This window comes from Lygodium microphyllum, chromosome 5 (assembly GCF_053477565.2).
Source record: "Lygodium microphyllum isolate KBCC chromosome 5, Lygodium_microphyllum_v1.1.10, whole genome shotgun sequence".
Classification (NCBI taxonomy): Eukaryota; Viridiplantae; Streptophyta; class Polypodiopsida; order Schizaeales; family Lygodiaceae; genus Lygodium; species Lygodium microphyllum.
The window spans coordinates 166089002-166104753 of record NC_141139.1 but is presented as its reverse complement, the minus strand read 5'-3'; the positions used below and the strand labels follow the sequence as shown (position 1 = coordinate 166104753).

The window sequence follows — 15752 nt, the reverse complement described above, 5'->3', positions numbered from 1 at the left end:
CTTCTGTGTGCGATGATCACAGGGGGGGATCGTGGTGTGTTAGGCAGGGAGAGAGGGGGGCGCTATTCATGACGAGGGAGGAGAGGGGTGCCGTCCAACAGATGATGAAGGGGGGGGGGAAAGGGCTCCCCTTTATAGTGGGGAGGGGTGGTGTATGAGGGGGGGGAGGGGAGACGGCTGTTCACAGCCACCACCCCTTCCACCTGGGGCTACATGCTCCCTCTCTCACTGTTGAGATATCGAGCTCCACTCGTGATATGCCAGGGTGATCGTTGTGCATTTATGTCACCGACTTGTCAGTTTGCAGATGCGGTTGGTACACCGCCCATGAATAATAGCTAGATGACAGCTATCCTTATCTACTCTAGTTCGTGGCTCAGTTAGTATGCCACCTTAGTTAGTTGAGTTTGGTTTCAGACCCATATATAGGGTTCTTCTATTTCTATGTACTTGAGTTCTTTTTGGCTTACACAACTAAGAAGAGGAAAATTGTTTTTCAGCCTCCACCTGTGTGTGTATTCTCCCATTGTGCAAGCAAGAAAGCTACAAGTGAGACTCCTTCCTTCTCCCACAATCTTGACATGGTATCAGAGCCTTGTTCGTGGTAAGGAGCTCAAGAAAGCAAGCTAAGCTCGCGGTGTTCTGGTAAGAGGACCAGTGTTGCTTTCATTTTTCTGTTTTGGGAGAAAGTCTCTACAGGTAGCATAGCCAGAAAGTGCAAGAGTGCATTGTCTCAGATTGAGACGCCCTTTGCGGTGTAGCAAGAGGGCAGTATATACTGCGCGGGGGGGAGGGGGAGGCCTTTAGCCCTTTCTTGCTATGTTTTTTTGCTTTGAGACCATTTCGGTGCCTGTTTTAGAGGCGGAAGTTTTCTGCACACACTCAGGAAAAGGCCCTATTTTATGCTGTGCGACCACCGTTCTACAGGTCGGTGAAAAGTTACCGTAGAAATTGCATCGTATTGCTGCGTGCAGAGACATTGGGAGTTACAGAATCATCCCTGTTGCCTGTTGATGCAAAATCGTCACTAGGAAGTGACTGTGTGATCAAATACCACTTTCGTCAGTTTTGCAGATTTGCCCTTGTGAGGTTGAAGCTGTGTTTTTTATAGTGAGAGAATTTTTTGCAGTGTTCTGTAATGGCGTCTGATTCTCTTTCACAGATTGTCACTGAAAAGCTTGACAAGAACAACTTCCAAGCATGGAAGTTTAGAATGACGAATTTCCTTATGGAAAAAGGATATTGGGAATTTGTTGCAGGAAATGAAGAAGAACCAGTTCTTCCTGATGTTCCCAATCAATAGCAAATGCAGGCATTTAAAGGATGGCATGAGAGAGCAAGAAAAGTTATGTACTGGCTATCTATCAGTATTTCAGACTCTATGATTGTGCATATTCAGGATGTAAGTACGCCAAAGGAGGCATGGGATACTTTGTCAAAAATGTATAGCACAAATACGCAAGCCAGGAAAATGCAGCTCAAGCAAGAGTTACACAATGTGCAAAGAGAAAGTATGAGCATCAATGACTACCACATGAAGGTGAAGAAGATTGCAGATGCACTTGCTTCCATTGGGTCGCTAGTGGAAGATGATGATTTAGTTTCTGTGACCTTGAATGGTCTAGGAAAGGATTATACACAGTTCCGAACATCCATTTCTGTCCGTGAAAGATTTCCTGATTTTGAGGAGTTGATTGCTCTTCTAATTTCTGAGGAGTAGAGAAATGGTGGTGCATCTTCTTCAGGAGGAACTTCAAAAGAAACTGTCTTCTACTCAAATGCTGGAAGAGGTAGAGGCAGAGGTAGAGGAGGCTGATCTGGAGGCCGTGGTAGAAATCAGAATATGCAGCAAACTCAAGAAAACCAGTCCTATGGAGGAGGACGTGGTAACTCTAGAGGCAGGGGGAGCCAAAGAGGTCGTGGTGGATGGCAAAGAGGCCAAAATGCAAACAGCAATGTTGAATGCTACTACTGTGGTAAAATGGGTCATATGGCTAAAGACTGCTATAAAAAGCAAAATGACATCATGAATGGAAAATTGCAACAAGGGAATTATGCATCTTCTAGTAGACAGGGTGATGACAGAAATGAGCATTTGTTTATGGTGCAGCACATGACCAATTCTGTGACAAGTGCAGAAGAAAGCAACGATGTGTGGTATGTTGACTCAGGTGCATCAAACCACATGACAGGTCATGCAGAATGGATGCAGGATGCAAGGAAAATGGAAAACCAAGATTTGTGGAGACTGGTGATGATACTGCACATCCTATTGTGCAGATTGGAAAAATTCCTTTGTCTATGCAGGATGGGAAAAAGAAATACCTGTCGGATGTATTTCATGTCCCAAATATCACCAAGAACCTAGTTTTCGTTGGTCAAATGGTTGAGCAGGGCTTGCAGGTCATATTTAATTCTCATGGATGCTTTGTTGAGGATATGATAAATAAAGGTCGCTTGATAGCAAAAGGAAAGAAGAAGGGCATAATGTTTATGTTGGATGCAGACATGCCTGAATTGAGTGCAGCAATGTTTGCACATGGGACCGGTGTAGTTGCAGATATTGATATCTGGCATAAACGCATTGGTCATGTTAATGTACAACGACTTAAATCAATGCAAGCCCAAAATATTGTTGCAGGATTGCCTAAATTCAAGGTTACAGAAATGCATAAGGTATGTGAAGCCTGTCAATTTGGAAAATAGGCAAGGAAACCATTTCCTAGACATGTTCAAGAGAGTAAGAAGCCATTGGAATTAATCCACTCTGATGTGTGGACTACTAAAGCTGCATCTCTTGGAGTCTGTCATTATTTTGTCACTTTTATTGATGACTATAGCATAAAAGTTTGGGTGTAATTTATGAAAAAGAAAAGTGAAGTTTTTGGGCATTTCAAAACTCTTAAAGCTATGGTTGAAAAAGAAACAAGCCTGCAAATTAAATGCCTAAGGTCAGATGGAGGGGGAGAGTACCTCTCAAATGAGTTTGCAAGGTTCTTGCAGGAGCATGGCATAAAGCAGCAATATTCATATAGTGATACCCCACAACAAAATGGAATTGGAGAAAGAAAAAACAGGCATATTGGAGAGGTATCTCGTGCCATGCTCAATGAAAAAGACCTGCCAGATTTTTACTAGGCTGAGGCAGTTGCTACAGCAGTCTACATAATGAACAGGACTCCCACTACAGCAATACATAGCATGACTCTAGAGGAGATGTATACTGGTAGGAAACCAGATATTTCTCATTTGAAAATTTTTGGTTGCATTGCCTATGTTCATGTGCCAGATGAGTTGAGATCCAAGTTGGATCCAAAAGCTGAGAAGTGCATCTTTATTGGTTACTCTCTGCAGCAAAAAGGGTATAGATGCTATAACCCTTCTACTTGTAAGTTTACAGTGAGCAGAGATGTTGTTTTTGATTAGATGAGTAGTTGGTATAAACCAATAAATGTGATTGATAATGTAGATGCACAAAATGGTAATGCTGCACAGAATTCACAGCAGCAGTCACAAGATATTAGTGGACCTGGAGTGTCCTCTAGCAGTGGTTCACATTCTTTGCCATGGACAGGCAGATTGAGATCAGGAGAATCTTCTCAAAGCAATGCAGATAGTGGTATGCAGGTATCACGAAAAGGAAAAGAGAAGGTAGATCATCCCATGTTTGATGTGAATGCAGGTCACTCTTATGTGGATGGTGAATCCAGTGGCTAAGAACAGAGCATTGATGATGAGTTGGGTATTCCTTCTATTGCTACACCTGGAGTAAGGAAGACCAGGGATGTTTTGAGAGCACCTAGGAGTGAACCTACTTTGCGCAGGTCTACCAGAGCTAGGTATTCTGTGGATAGACTGAAATATGATGGATTTACAGCCATTCACTATGCCTATATGGTCAAAGTGATACAGGAACCAGAACCCACTTCTTTTGAGCAAGCCATGGGAAAAGAAAAATGGGAGAAATCCATGGATGAAGAAATGGATGCCTTGGAAGCAAATGCTACATGGGAATTGGTACCTTTGCCTAAAGATAAGAATGCAATTGGTTGTAAGTGGGTTTATAAGGTGAAGCACAATGCAGATGGTTTTGTGAACAGATACATGGCAACCGGCGCATCCCCCCCATGACATGGCAACCCCCCTCAAAAAACCCCGCTCCATCCACACCACCCCATTGCACCTCAAAAAACCCCTCTCAACCCACCCCACCTCACCCCCCCATGACACGGCACACCCTCCCAATGGCATGGCACACCCCGCACTCCATCGAACAGTGGCACCCCCCTCCCCCCACCAAAAAAAACCCCCACTCCACAATGACACGACAGACGCCCCACTCCACCCAGCCCCCTCCCATGACATGGCACCACCCAACCCCCCCGACGACACATCCTCCCTCCTCAAAAAACCCCGCTCCACCCACCCCACCCCACCTCAAAAAACCCCACTCAACCCACCCCACCTCACCCCCCCTGACATGGCACACCCCTCCCCCCTAAAAACTCCACTCCACCCAACCCCCCCTCCCCCTCGCGATGTGGCACACCCTCCTAAAAAAACCCTGCTCCACGACATGGCACACCCGGCCGCTCCACTCCATAACATGGAACCACCCAACCCCCCCACGACATGGCACACCCTCCCTCCTCAAAAAAACCCTGCTCCATTGAACACCCCCACAACATGGCACACCCTTTGCTCCCAAAAAACCTTGCATCGTGAGGAGGGGGTATCATGTCAAAGCGAGGCAGAGGAGGAATCATGCATGACGTATGCAAATACAATCATGACGAGGAGAGGAGGCATCGTGTCATGGCACAGCGAGGGGGTTTCCTACCATGACATCAGCGTGGAGAGTCAAGATGTGATCCGAGGGGATTGCCATGCCATGGTCTCGAAACAAGCATGCAAAAGGGTGCAACACTAGGATTTCTCGAGAGGTCACCCATCCCAGTACTATTTTGGCCCAAGCACACTTAACTGCGGAGTTCTGATGGGATTTGGTGTATTAGCATTGGTATGACTGCACCACAAACACAAAGGAATTCCAAAGAGCTCTTGTATATTGATGGCATGAGAGAGCTCAAGAGCGAGGCATGGTGGCATGCCATGCCATTCATGCCACGGTGGATGCGACTCAACACGAACACTAAACCCTGCGCACATGGAGGCAACACACAAATATTGAATGCTGTCGCGTGCCATTTGTGACATAAAGGGAAAGCATCCACGTGAAGTGCACATAGAAGCAACAATGTAGAAAAGATCAAGTTGCATAATACATGCCATGGAGGACACGTGCCCACAGCATGCCATAAGGTGGTGGGGGAGAGGGGGTATGCCATGACATGCCATTCATACCATGGAGGGTGCATGTCCACACGAGCAGTAAACCCGGCACACATAAGATTGAGTCATAGAATCCATGCCATGGACAAAGGACTTAGAATGCCATCAGGTGCCCTTTATGAACGGAGGGTGAGCATCCACGTGAAGAGAACGTTGCGCACATAAAGGTAGCGAGGTACAAAATATTAAGTCATAGAATCTACATCATGGAGGGCACATGTCCATGTGAAGAGAACCCCATGCACATGGAGTCGACACCAAAAAGATCTGAGTCGTAGAATCCATGCCATGGCAGGCAAACTTGAAATGTTGTGGGTGCCAAACAAGGCGAGACAAGCATGAAAACCGCACTAACGTAGGCAAGCCAAGGCAGGGAATGTGAAGAGAAGGCGTTCAAACTACCCACATGAGCTAGGCTAGATTGGGTGCATGGTGTGCATGAAGACTTCGGGGTGAGCCATGACACACAAGGGCCAAGGCCAAGAAAACCCAGCCGAATCGAGCAGAAGGGGGACAAATTGGTGCGGTGGCGGGCTGAATCTCAATGGATCGTAGTAGCAAGGCTACTTTGCCACTTACAATATGTGGCCACATATTTAAGTCATCTGCAAAGGATTCATCTCCCCAATTGTTTGAAATTTCCATTCAGAGTCCTCGAGGTGACCACTTTCTGCACCTTGAGGGAGACTCTTAACACATGCTCTCGGGGATGCACAAGCGCCCCTACTATCAATCGGGTATCACAACCGGGGAGGTAGAGAGGACCACATCTAGCATGGATTCTGACTTAGAGGCATTCAGTCATAATCCTACACATGGTAGCTTTACACCACTGGCTTTTCAACCAAGCACAATGACCAATTATGTGAATCAACGGTTCCTCTCATATTAAGTTGAATTACTATTGCAGCCGCTCATCAATAGGGTAACAATAACCTATCCCTATGGTCTAAACCCAGCCCACGTTCCCTATTGGTGGGTGAACAATCCAACACTTGGCGAATTTTGCTTCGCAATGATAGGAAGGGCTGACATCGAAGGATCAAAAAACAACATCGCTATGAACATTTGGCTGCCACAAGCCAATTAACCCTGTGGTAACTTTCTGACACCTCTAGCTTCAAATTCTAAAACACTAAAGGATCAATAGGCCATGCTTTCACAGTTTGTATTTGTACTCAAAATCAAAATCAAATGAGCTTTTACCCTTTTGTTCCACACATGAGATTTCTGTTCTCGTCAAGCTCATTTTAGGACACCTGTATTATCTTTTAACAGATGTTCCGCCCCAGCCAAAAACTCCCCACCTGACAATGTCTTTCGCCTGGATTGGCATGCGAGCACGCCTTAAGACTAGAATCAAGGGCCGAGCCCCACCTTCGCCTCATGGAGTAAGTAAAATAATGTTAAAAGTAGTGGTATTTCACAAGGCTCTCTGTAATGAGCCCGCCTATCGGTTGTCCAAGCACGTTTTATTGGTCCATCGAGAAACGAATCTAAGCATCGCTGCCTGACACTCCCATGGAATGTTCCGAGGTTTGTCGCCTAGGGTCTTCCGAGTCCGCCTCGCAACGGAACGTTCTTGACCGAACCCACTAGGATCGACCTGAAACTTGAATCCCTAGGGGTCAAGGTCTCCTAACAATATTCTAGAGTAAGATTCTAGACATCCTACTTTACGTAGAGATACCCGATCCGAAGATGCCGCACTTGGTTCAAGGAGAATGGAAAATGAGAGGGATGCGCCGCTCAACCTCTCTGCTTGTAGGGCATAGTCCCATTCTGGTTCCCTAAAATGGCATGACTCAGGTTCTAACCTAGGTTCTAACCTAACCTTATCTAAGGGTCAACAAATGATGGTAAAACCTTGTGAGAAGCCTCCCAGTTCTCTGGGACCACCCAACCATAGGACGGACCCATCGAGGATTCTGCCCACCCTCTTCCCTTGATAGCTTTAGTTTTCTAATTAGGTCCTACCACAATTATGTGTGACATTTAAAATTAGCTTCATTAATTAAGCCTTCTAGGGAATAGGATTCATTCGCGTAACTTATAGCACAGTCACGAAAACAGTGCAAGCAATCCTTTTGATAAACAAGTTTCTTAACTTATTTTCCCGTTAATCTTTGTCTCCTGTCCATACATGAGAATTATGTATCCCTTCTGTTTGATAGAATTACCCGGTCCAAATCACATGGCACCATAATTTTGATCCACTATCTAGAATGGGATCTTCCAATGTCTCCAGATGTTGGGCTCACGGCAATCTTCAACTCCATTCCAAACTTGGCAAGGGGTGTCCCGAGCTCCACTGACCCTAAGCAACCCAGGAGCGAGACACACTTTCTGTGGTTGGCCTTTTCACCACTCGACCTTCGGTGCGTGAATCGAGTAGTGCCCTCTCGGGTTGAAACACAATGTGGCCTTGGAGATGATCCAATTAAGAACCAAGCACAATCAAGGAAATCAGCCTAATATCATCTTCCAAGAAGAACATTCCTTTATTCCCATGGCAACTTGTCATTATAGACCCCTGCCATGCTTTTACTCCATCAAACACAAGCACTTGGAATAATCATCCAATTCACATCTCACAATCAGTTTAATGCAAAAGCATTTAGGACGTTATGTAATCAATCCACAAAAAATGGTATCCTTTTCCAAACATTGCAGAAATAGTCACGATAGCCTTCCATCACATGTTTGCTCTCCCCCTTGGGATCTAAGTGATTCCATGCAAAAATTACTTAACACTTCCTCCATTCAGCTAGAACATTGCTCAAGACATGAGTTCTAATAATTCCTTATTTTGATTGATAACCGAACCTTCTTCCTAATGAGTACAAAAGCATTGGTCTTTCCTTTGATTTAGGGTTTCCTAACCATTGAGCCTTCACTTGCCCTAGAGTAGTTGTTGCATCTAACCCAACCTCAAATAGGATTAATAAACATAGCCGCTGCTGGACGGATTCCAAGGCACCTAAGTCCTAACCCTTATGGTCGTTGTTTGTGTTAGCTATGCACTAGAGTTTCGAGATTGATTTTCCTCTAGGATAGATTACTTACCATGTAATCTGTCAAGCGTGCAAGCTCTACATACTTCAAGTATGGTGAGATACTTTATCTATTAATTTCTAGGAGGGGAGAATCGGCAATACCTTGGAACCTTGTATGCCGTTCATACTATATATGGATTTGTTGCATAACATCTAGGTGTAGCTAACTTCCCTAGATACATGCACTTCGTAAACTCCATCTTTCGATTGTTACGATAAACTTACCCTTTTCAAAATTCCCTTCCCGTGCAGCTTAGTGCGGGTCTAATGCATCTCACCCATGAATCAAAGCGAGCATTCATTAACTTGGAAATACATTAGTTATGTCCAGTATCACAATTGGACAGGTAGTGATGTCCTTTCCCGAGGCTTTATTGCTTGTTGTGGGGTTTCCATCTGCATGCGTCATTTTCTGCTTGGGGGACATCCTCGATCTTTGCGAATCATGCAAGATTTCTGCACCCTGTGCTCAAGTAGTGGAGCCATTTGCAAGTGATGGATAATCTTGTGAGACAAGTATAGGTCCGCAGCCACCATGGGGGAAGGAGATGCTTGTGACCACCCTCTTAGGAGGGGAAGGAAAAGAATCTCTCTTGTGACCACCCTCTTGTGAGACAAGTATAGGTCCATAGCCACCACGGGGGAAGGAGATGCATGTGACCACCCTCTTCGGAGGGGAAGGAAAAGAATCTCTCTCTCTCTCTCTCTCTCTCTCTCTCTCTCTCTCTCTCTCTCTCTCTCTCTCTCTCTCTCTCTCTCTCTCTCTCTCTCTCTCTCTCTCTCTCTCTCTTCTTCTTCTTCTTTCTCTCTCTCTTCCTTCCTCTTCTTCTTCTTCTCTTCTTCTCCTCCTTCTCTTCTTCTCTCCTCTCTCTCTCTCTCTCCCTCTCTTCTTCTTCTTCTTCTTCTCCTCCTCTTCTTCTCTCCTCTCTCTCTCTCTCTCCCTCTCTTCTTCTTCTTCTTCTCCTCCTCTTCTTCTCTCCTCTCTCTCTCCCTCTCTCTTACTCTCCCCCTCTCTTCTTCTCCCTCTCTCTCCCCCTCTTCTTCTTCTTCTTCTCTTCTTATTCTCCTCCTTCTCTTCTTCTCTCCTCTTTCTCTCCCACTCTCCCTCTCTCATGCTGCTCAACGCCTAGGCCTTTCTGTTGCAAATACTTTTTTCATTACCTCTTATGATGGGAGGTTCATATAAGGGAGAGGGGATTATAATTGGGGGAGTGGGGGGAACGCGGGGAGAAGATGGTGGGGTGGCGTCCTTACCACCCACCCACCACTTGTCTTTGTAGTGGCGTGCTGGCCAAAGGGGGGGCGGGGGGAAAGAGATAGTGGGGGGGAAAGGTGGCACACGTGTGCCCCTTCCCCCCATAATTTTCATTGTTGTCTCCAGCATCCCGCTCGTCTCTAGATTCCTCCCTTTCGCCGATTCCACTCCCTCTTCTTGTTGGCGAAGACAGAGGAGGGGTGGTAAAAAAAATTTTGATTACTTCTTTAAAAATTAGGGGGGCGAGTCTTATGGCAGTGGTGACGAGCAGGGACATTACACTCCCACTTATTCTACACCTCTCAAGTCAATTCACAAAGTCGCAAGCTCAACAGAGTCTTCTTTCTCTACTGATTCTTCCAAGCCTATTCCCTAGGCCATGGTTTCTCTAGATAGTAGATAGGGATAGTGGGAATCTCGTTAATCCATTCATGTGCATCACTAATTAGATGACAAGGTATTTGGTTACCTTAAGAGAGTCATAATTACTCCCACTGTTTACCCGCACTTGGTTGAATTTCTTCACTTTAACATTCAGAGCACTAGTAGAAATCACATTCCGTCAACATCCGTAGGGACCATCACAATGCTTTGTTTTAATCAAACAGTTGGATTCCCCTTGTCTATACCACTTCTAAGATGGATGTTCACCACCTAGGGAGGGCCGCCCCGCAAGGGATGACGTTCTGCCCCCGTCACCAGATCGGCACGTGGAGATCTGCCCTCGTTACTAGGGCAGCTCGGGTAGACCCTCGACAGCCTCTAAGGTCAAGAAGCAAACCCCTAGACCCAGCCCTCAAAGGCAATCCTTTTCTCGAAGTTACGGATCCGTTTTTTTGACTTCCCTTACCTACATTGTTCTATCAACCAAAGGCTATTCACCTTGGAGACTTGATGCGGTTATGAGTACAAGCGGGTGTGATCGGTATTCACTCCTCTAAATTTTCATGGGATACTGGGAGTGCACCACAGCAGCCGTGAGACGTGCAATGCTTTACTAGCTGCTAGACCCTATCTCCAGGTGATCCGATTTTAGGGTGGGCGCATTGTTAAAAAGAAAAGAGCTCTTTCCAAGGCCCCTGTTGGCATCTCTGGATTCAATCACGTTGCCGTCCACCGCCACATCCCGGTTCGAGAATATTAACCTGATTCCCTTTCGATGAGCAGCGTGCATTGCGCCCTTGACACAAGATTGCCCCATCTCTTAGGATTGACTAACCCATGTCCAATTGGTATTCACATGGAACATTTCTCCACTTCGGTCTTCAAAGTTCTCATTTGAATATTTGCTACTACCAAAAATTTGCACTGGGGGCCATTTCACTCGAGCTCGCGCCCAGAGTTGTGCCACAACCCCATGCCCTCCTACTCATCGGGAGCAATCAATATATCATCCACATAGAGGATCAAAATCATAAGGCTACCATCACGAGCCTTCTTTGTGTATAAGCATGGATCCATATCATTGCAAGAATATCCCTATGCATAAAGGCATCATTGTGGTACCATTCCCTAGGTACTTGCTTAAGGCCATAAAGGCTCTTCCTCAATCTACACACTAGGTGGTCTCTACTAGGTTCTACAAAGCCCTTAGGTTTCTCCATGTAAATCTCATCATGCAAATCCCCATGAAGAAAAGCGGTCTTCACATCCATCTAAGAAAGATCTAAGTCAAGCTGAGCAACCAAAGCTAGTACCAAGCATAGGATAATGACCTTCACAACAAGAGAAATGTGAAATACATGGGATCTAGAGCATGGCAGATGTGGAAGCTATGGAGGTTGAAAGAGGAAAAAGAAACTCATGAAGACATTGACCCTGACCAGGACAAATTGTTACACAAGTGAATTAGGTTCCAAGATTGAGACTTGGACTCATAAACACAATCTTGTGTATTGACAGTGACATGACACTTTACTGGAAAGAAAAGAGTACTATCATTGCATTAGAAAAAGAGTGAAAGTACAATGCTTTATAGGAATTGAGTGGTGGTACTTTCTCCTACTGTGCATATGGGATTCTGGTCCTGAGCCCTCACTACTTCTCACAAAGGGACTAAAGTAGGTGTGATTGCAAATATCTCAACACCCCTCCTCAATCACAACCAAAAGTACAAAGTGTGTAGAGGATTTAGTGAAAGCAACGCCTACAAAGTGTGGGCACACCATAAACATGGAAAAAACACCAAAGGCTGTCGCAGAAAAGGCTAAGTGTGGGTACCACAAACATGATGGACATCCAGAGGCTGTAGCAGGGACCTCACAAAGTGTACAGAGGCTATAGTACAAGGATAACTGAGGAGTTTACAAGTTTATGTTTGAGGCATTAGGGCTAGGAAATACAAAACTAAAAATTTCTATTTGAATAGAAGGACTGATGAGGTTTGTCCTTCTCCTGGTGGTCTTCTTCTTCTTCTTCTTCTTCCTTTGCTCCATTTTCTTCTTCTTCTTTGACTGCAACTAGATAGGCCTTTTGGGACCTCTTTCTGGCATGGCAAAACTTCTCGGTGTGTCCAGTCCTTTTGCAAAAGTCACAGAAGAGCTGATTCTTCTTGCCTTTGTACCTGTTTCCAACATATAATGCATGCTCATCTCTAGAGGTACTTGGTTCTTCCTTAGTTTTTAGCTTCTTTTCCTCCTCTAACAGTGATGCCTGGACATCAACAAGTTCAGGATTTGGCATGTTGATTAAAGTTGTTGATACATTATTATATTCAAGAGGCAAACTCTTAAGTAGAACACCGATGCAAACATCTTCTTCCATTTTAATGTTGATTCCTGCAAGTTGGGTTAGAAGTCCTTCCATGTAATTTAGACGTGTGGCAAGTGATGTGCTGGACTTCATTTCAAGCCTGAAAAACTCAATTAGGAGACCATACTTTGATGATTTAGACTGTGCACCAAACAAGGTGTCAAGTCTCTTCCATGTATCCTGTGAGGTCTCACAGTTATCCACATGGTGGATATAGCTATCATCTAGCTCTAATTTGATAATGGCCTAAGCCTTATCATCGTTCTTGTGCCAAGTGACAGCAAGATCCGCATCACGAGGCTTCTTTTCTTTTCTAGTGGTAATGGCCCAGAGGCCCTTCTTCATCAGGATCAATTTGATGCGGGTCTGCTAGGTGTATGAAATCCGACTCCTTTGAAACGGGCAGTTGTTTGGAGAATCTTTGCCCATGTTCGACTTGAGAGACCAATAGAAAATTAGTTTCAAATGACTGAGAATAACCAGGAATGAGTTGATCTTTTTATGTGTCAAAAGACACAAGCAATGGTAGTGAAGTATCAAAAGATACTAGTTTGAAATTTGATGTTTGTTGCTTGAGTTTGACTTGATGATCTTCAAAAACTCTTCATAGCTTTTCCTCCTTGCTAATTTGATGGTTGAATACTTGCTGAAAAATTCATATTAGAGTGGCCTTGGCTTGGTTTAAGTGGCAGGAGAGAGAAAATGAAGGAAAAATGAGCTTAAAGGTAAGTGGCTATGGTTGTCCTGTCAAAACAGGGACCAGAAACTGGTAAATGAGCTCCCACGCACTCCACAGGTTGAATCTGCTCAAACCCTTTGAGATGGAGGACCCTCACTAATGGATCTAACTCTCCCTAAGAGGGTTTGTACTCATTATGCTCGAGTTGAGAGATCTAAGCCTTCAAAGTGGTCACTATCAAAACTGCGCCTAGATTTGGGAAAATGCAAATGTCGGGCATGGTGTGCATCAATCTCCTTGATTTTTGTGCCAATACGTTGCGCCTTGACTTGAAGAACAATCTCAAGAAGAAAGCTCAAAGAGATATGGCCTGGTTGATGAGATATGGCTGCTCCAATAGAGGTAGGTAGGTGTTGTCCACAGACACAATTATGGTAGCAACTCTAAAAAGAGGCAATGCTGAAGCTATAGTTGCCCAATCTCAATGATTGAGGTACCAAGAAGGAGCTTTGGAAGTAGAAAAAAACTTCTCCAAAAGGAAGTTCAGAGAGATTTGGCATGTGGAGAGAGATATGAAAGCTTCAAACTGACAGGGTGCTACTGTCTATGGCTGCCATGGAAGCTTTATTGAAGGTAGGAATGCAAATGAAGTTGGAGATAGGGTCCAGTACTCAAACTGAGCTGAGAAGAGATGGAAAGGAGCTGATAGGAGTGAAAGGAGAGTTGGGCCATGCTCAATTGAGCTCTGATACCATGTGAAATACTTGGGATCTAGAGCATGGCAGATGTGGAAGCTATGGAGGTTGAAAGAGGAAAAAGAAACTCATGAAGACATTGGCCCTGACTAGGAAAAATTGATACACAAGTGAATTAGGTTCCAAGATTGAGACTTGGACTCATAAACACAATCTTGTATATTGACAGTGACATGACACTTTACTGGAAAGAAAAGAGTACTATCATTGCATTAGAAAAAGAGTGCAAGTACAATGCTTTATAGAAATTGAGTGGTGGTACTTTCTCCTACTATGCATATGGGATTCTCGTCCTGAGCCCTCACTGCTTCTCACAAAGGGACTAAAGTAGGTGTGATTACAAATATCTCAACAAGAAAGGACTTCATCAAAGTCTACACCATGTTCCTACTTGAAGCACTTATGTTTTTTCTATAGCGAGTCATATTCTAACTGGATGGCCCTCTCTTAAGAGTGATTATCACCTCTCCACATAGTCTCGTCATAGGTAAGGGCCTCACCAGCATCTATCACCATAACATAATCCATAGAGGGCTCAAATTATGCAAGCTGTTATCTATTTCTAGTAGACTACAGGTAGACTACCTCAACTAGCTGTGGGGCCTGTACATCCTGTGGAGCATCGAGAGGACCTAGGCCACAAGGGCATCACCTCTGTTGTTGCAAGCTATCTAGCTAGTTGTTTAGTAGTAAGAGGCTCCTGCTAAAATATCACCATGTGTACGTCAATGACAGCCTCAAGCTGCTTATGCATTTTCTTCTCATCATGGAAAACAATATCATGGCTACAGATAACTTTCCAAGCCCGCGAATCCCATAGCTAATAGCTCGTCTCACTTGCATCTCCATAACCAAGAAATATACATTTCCTAGGCTTAGGATCCAATTTTTTGTGCTTGCTCTTAGATACATGGAAGAAAGCCTCACAATCAAAGACATGTAAATGATCATATGAGGGAGGATTTCCAGAGACCATGCCTCCTCTGCAACTTGATAGTCAAGAGCAATACATGGGGACCAAATTATTAAGTGTACGGCAGTAGTAACTACCTTAACCCAAAAGTGCTATGGTAAGCTTGCTTGGCTAAGCATATTATGAACTTTCTCCTAAATTGTTGTCATCTAATAAGGACATCCATTATTTCATTGTTTAAGCTTCACTGATGCTCATATATTTATGCATTGATGATGGGATACTTGATACATGTCTTGAGATACTTCTTGGATATGTTTGAGGTTTCTTTCCTCAATTTGAAGCAAGGTTCTTTGTTGATATATAGTGGACAACAAGTATTTTACTTGAAAGATTTATGCATTGAAGTCTTATATGCTTCTCAAGTTAAAGTACATACTTGGCAACATTGATGTATGTGCTTGGATATGTCTATGGTGACATTTGAGGCTCCGTTTTGAGCCACATTGGATGCTTTATGTTAGAAGATAGGCATAGGAACCCATTATAAGAAAGGGAGTATGAGGGTAGATGGGTGTGAATAGCCTTAGGGGTAGGGGAAACCCTAACCCTAGCTTGGCAAAGGCTATATAAACAACCTATGGGTCACTATCAAGTGTGAGATAGAGTGTACCCAAGTTGTACCTCGAGCAACTTATTAAACAAGAATTTTTTCTTGTACTTTGAGCCTCTTTCTCCCTCTTGTGCACACATTCCAATGCTGCAACTCTGCTTTCAAACATGGTATCAGAGCCTCCTCTGATCCCGTCAGCTTCCAATACCCTCAGCCTCACTAAGTGCATAAGATTGTCCATCATCTTCATCTTTTACCTCTTGCCTCCATAGCCAAACTAGACCCACCTCTGATGGAGGACTCAGGGAGAATGAAGGAAGAGGTTTCAGCTCATGGTTCCTTCTGAGGAACTCTTCACAACTCAAGACGACTCAGCCT

General features: G+C 44.4%; 2 pseudogenes; both read right to left on the bottom strand.

Moving 5' to 3' along the window:
- Nucleotides 1–4915: 4915 nt before the first annotated feature.
- Nucleotides 4916–5034, bottom strand: LOC148036649 (5S ribosomal RNA; annotated as a pseudogene).
- An 833-nt stretch (nt 5035–5867) lies between these two features.
- LOC148036648 (25S ribosomal RNA) lies at nt 5868–10528 on the bottom strand (annotated as a pseudogene).
- Nucleotides 10529–15752: the final 5224 nt, after the last annotated feature.